The 4,928-nt window shown below is 40.7% G+C and overlaps 1 pseudogene; it reads right to left on the bottom strand.

The window, feature by feature from the left end:
• Positions 1-216: 216 nt before the first annotated feature.
• On the bottom strand, positions 217-942 carry LOC112930790 (transcription cofactor vestigial-like protein 1 pseudogene; annotated as a pseudogene).
• Between the last annotated feature and the right edge of the window lie 3,986 nt (positions 943-4,928).

Here is a 4,928-nt window from a genome sequence, read left to right as displayed (position 1 = left end):
CTGAGGAGTCACTGATGTTTGAAAAATTCTTGCCATAGGTCACAGGTGCCAGGGAAGAAATGTGTAGAATTTTAGGGAGAACATCAACTTGCTCCTGGCGCAATGCTCTTTAGTGACGGAAAGAGAAAAAGGCAGTGCAGTCTCTAGGCCCTCTAGATTCACAGTAGAAAATCATGAGCAGGTATGGAAAAAAAATTCTCTTCTTCGTACTGAGGTTCAATAAAAGAACACATCTCTTCTCTCTGGAGACTGGCTTTTTTCACTTGCAAGGTTGGCACTGGCAGGTCCACCATCTGAGGGGAAATATATTTTCTTATAGTGGGCTGAGCTGGGAGGCAAGCTGCAGAGCAATCCTGTGCTTCCCACTATCTGGGTAGAGTTGCAATCCTCCCACACTGCAGACTCCTGAGGATGGGCTAGGTGTCGATCTTGCTGGAGGAGACTTAGGAAGGGCTCATAGTTCCCACTGGGTTGGGGCTCGGGGACTATGTGCCCCCTGGAGTAGGCCTTAGGGTAGCCAGGCTCTGAAGAGCTGGGGTAATGCCATGGCTCGTCAGACTCAACAGGGGGGCTCCCCACCAGGGACGCTGGGTACTGATCCATAGTCATGAGACTAGGCCCATTCAAGTTGCAGTTGGTGGCACCATATGCAAAAGATGCTTCTGGCTCTAGCTCTGGCTCTGGCTCTGGCTTTGTCCACTGAGACGAGAAACACCACTGGTTTGGAGGCATGTCACTATCATTCCTCAGGATCACATCTGCGTCCTGGCTCAAGGGGCTCAATCCCTGAGGGCTCCTGACATTGCTCAGAGCTCTGGGGAAGTGTTCGTCCACTACGCTGCCGATATGTCCTTGGAAATAGGTGAACAGGACACACTGGGGGTTCCACTCGGTCTTTATAGGTCTCTGTAGCTGGATATCTGTTTTCTCCATTTCTTCCATTGTGAGCGACACAGGTAGGTGATAGCTTAATTCCTGACCATCAACTGAGACAGCCAAGATGCCACAGCTGAGCAAAGGCGTGTAGTACTGGTCAGAGTTCCCTGGCCCCCAACAGGTCAGTATTTAACTAAAATTAAATTTTAGCTGTATTTAACAGTTCAGTCAATAATCCCTTACCTAGAATTCTAGGAAATTCTAGGTAAAGGATTGTTTTAGGGGTATTTAACAGCTCAGTCAACAATCCTTTACCTAGAATTCTCTTCTTCTTTTTTTTTTTTTTAAAGGTTTTATTTATTTATTTGACAGAGAGAGAGAGAGCACTAGCAGGGGGAGTGGCAGGCAGAGGGAGAAGGTGAAGCAGACTCCCCGCTGAGCAAGGAGACCTAGGTGGGGCTGGATCCCAAGACCTGGAGATCACAACCCAGTCTTAGCAGATGTTCAACCAACTGAGCCGCCCAGGTGCCCCTTGAATTTTCTTCTGTAACACTACTGAAACATCGGTTCAAATGACTACATTTTAATGTAAGTATCACTTGTTCTGCGACATACTGTAGTGATGGAGAGAGCAAGCTCTGGAGTTAAGCTGTCTGGGTGGGAATCCCTGCTCCACCTCCATTGGGTATTGTGACTCTGGGCAGTTTAATTAAACTCTCTAGGCCCTTGGTGTTTCATCTGTAAATAAGGACTGTTGGAAAGACCAAATTTCTGAGACACAAAGAAAGCATTAATTTTAAATATTAGTTAACACCATTACCTCTTTCATTTTACCTGAAATTAGCATTGCATTTCCAAATAATTTTAGCAAATTTACTTTTTCTCCAAAGAACAAAGCTAGTGTAGGTTCTAACACAGAATACCATTTATTATAGAAGACTTAGGTTTTTATATTAACTTTAGGAATATTTACAATAATTAAAAAAATTTTCTATATAGCAATTGCAAAAATAGTTTTATTTAGGTATTTCTCATCTCTTCATTTCAAAATACTTCAATGGTTTTCAAAAACTTACTTCCCAAATAACCGATATTTTGTTTTTTTTAATAACCCACAAAGAAATAAACTTAATTTAGGAGTTTGAATATTTCATCAGTTCTGTCTTCATCTAATTCTTAAAACTATTTTAGAGATAATGCTTTCCTTTTCATCATTAAAGATCATTCTATCTGCAAGATAGAAAGGTATTTTATTTTTATTTTTTAAGGTTTTATTTATTTATTAATAAGAGACACAGAGAGAGAGGAAGAGACACAGGCAGAGGGAGAAGCAGGCTCCATGCAGGGAGCCCGACGTGGGACTCAATCCCTGGTCTCCTGGTCTCCAGGATCAGGCCCTGGGCTGAAGGTGGCGCTAAACCACTGAGCCACCCGGGCTGCCCCTAGAAAGCTATTTTATAACAGCAGAACACAACTATTTATGTTGCTGTTAATTTGATTCTGTAAATGAACAAATGTCAATCTTTTCTTTTTCCTAGGAGAGAAAAGCCCTCAATAATTACTTCACAATACCTCAGTGGGTTCCTTTTTTTTCTTTTTCTTTTTTTTAAAGATTTTATTTATTTATTTGACAGAGAGAGAGAGCACAAGCAGAGGAGGGGGGGCATGCAGGCAGGGGAAGAGGGAGAAGCAGACTCCCAGCTGAGGAGGAGGCCTGATGTAGGGCTTCATCGAAGGACCCTGGAATCAGGACCCTGGAATCATGACCTGAGCCAAAAGCAGATGCTTAACTGACTGAACCACTCAGCCACCCCCCTCAGTAGATTCTTTTTTTTTTTTTTTTTTTTTTAAGATTCCATTTATTTATTCATGAGAGACACAGAGACTCAGGCAGAGGGAGAAGCAGGCTCCACGTAGGGAGCCCAATGCGGGACTCTATCCCGGGTCTCCAGGATCATGTCCCGGGCTAAAGGCAGCGCCAAACCACTGAGCCACCCGGGCTGTCCCCCTCCTCCCCACCCCAGTAGATTCTTGAGATGAGTGGCAACTGTGTTGATGTTTCTGAAAGAAAACTGTGCTCAATGACACAGAGTTCTTTGGGGGGGGAATGCTGGTAATTTGCACCATTACCTTGATAACTTCACTAAAGTGTCTGCAGAGTCTCCCTCTTATCCCCTGAATACTGAAAGGTTATCTTAGGCAGGTTTAGATTAACCAGCTCAAGGGGGCTAGTGCATAAAGACCTAGTGTTAATGTTTGGATTTATAAAAAAAAAAAAAATACACCTGCTACAGAGACTATGATACTCAAGTTAACATGCCAGTACATTCTCTCCCAATGAGCACACTTCCGTGGGAAGAAAGAAAAACTATGATCACAAGGTTGAGTAGTGAGTGAATAGGGAAATGGAACAAAGGGAGTAAGTTAACTGAATGATTGCTAGTAGGAGATCTTGGTGAACCCACTTTCAAACTGGGGCTGGATTTGTCCCCAGGGAAGGAATTTCTGAAGTGTTGCAATAAGCTTCTTCCCCCAGCAGTGTCCAATGAACACACCAAAATTTATGGGAATTTCCCTTTTCCTTTGTTTAAAAAAACAATCAGTTCCTTTTCTGATTAACATTTTTTTTGTTAGCTATGAAAATAAATTCAATTTAACTTCTTTTTTTTTTTTAAGACTTTTTATTTATTTATTCATGACAGACACAGAGAGAGAGAGAGAGAGGCAGGGACACAGGCAGAGGGAGAAGCAGGCTCCATGCAGGGAGCCTGACACGAGACTCGATCCCGGGACTCCAGGATCACACCCTGGGCTGAAGGCAGCGCTAAACCACTGAGCCACCAGGGCTGCCCTCAATTTAATTTCTGTCTTACAATCCAAGAAATCTTTTTTTTTTAAGTGACATATCCCTCTTTGAAATCAGGATATATCATTTTTGTAATTTAACACCAAAAATATGGAATTCTATTTCTTTTACTTATAATTTCTTTTTGGGCCTCCCCATCTCTACCACCTCCCACACACATATGACTCTGTCTCTATAATGTGATCATCACCATTAATTATACAATTGTATAAAATCAAGATTGGAATTTAAAAGCTTATCTTCAAATAATCAGGCAAAACAGATTGATTTTATTGTGAGATAAACACGATACCCTAACAACTGTTGAGAACTAGTGAGGATATAATCTTTATCATTTATGAATCTTAATAGGTTTTTAAATTTTCTACCACTAAATCTAAATTCTAAATTTTGATTGTTTTCAGTGTGGACCTCAGATAATAGAAAACAGAAATGTTCTCATTTGTCTTCACAGAGTCAAGAAAGGACAAAGAGAATCTTTGAGTAAAATGTTTTGTTTTTTGTTTTTGTAAATCTGTTTAAATAAATACACATATAGTCATACACTCAAATAAATGCACACTTATATTTGTATCAGTTGCATCCTAAAATTGGAAAAAATATTTAAAATTCATGTTTTTTCTTTTCTATGCCACTTCTTTTTTTTTTTTAAGATTTTATTTATTTATTCATGAGATACACAGAGAGAGGGAGAGAGAGGCAGAGGGAGAAGCAGGCTCCTTCTGGGGAACCTGATGCAGAACTCTATCTCAGGATCCCAGAATCACTCCCTGAGCCAAAGGCAGATGCTCAACTACTGAGCCACCCAGGTGTCCCTAGACCATTTATTCTTTTTGCATGAAATATGATTATAGGGACTAATAATTACAAAATAAGAAAGCTACCTTGTTTAGCAAATAATTCACAGATGTTTCTTATTTATACAGCCGCTACTTTCTTTGTAAAGCAGTGATCAGATGTGTTATGCTGAGGGAAGACCTAAGAATATTGTCACCGAACTGTACTGTCACCTAACCATATTGTCAACTACCACACAGCTGTTCTTCAGTCCTAACTTTCTACTTTGGAATCATTTTCATGATCCAGAATGAAAAAGCACACCTTAGCAGCCAAAGCTTTGAAAAATAACCAGGAAATTTAGGAAGAGCAGGGGGTATCAAGCGGCAAATTCATAGGATCATCTATT

The sequence above is a fragment of the Vulpes vulpes genome, chromosome 12 (genome assembly GCF_048418805.1).
Source record: "Vulpes vulpes isolate BD-2025 chromosome 12, VulVul3, whole genome shotgun sequence".
Classification (NCBI taxonomy): Eukaryota; Metazoa; Chordata; class Mammalia; order Carnivora; family Canidae; genus Vulpes; species Vulpes vulpes.
This window is presented reverse-complemented; position numbering and strand designations above follow the sequence as displayed.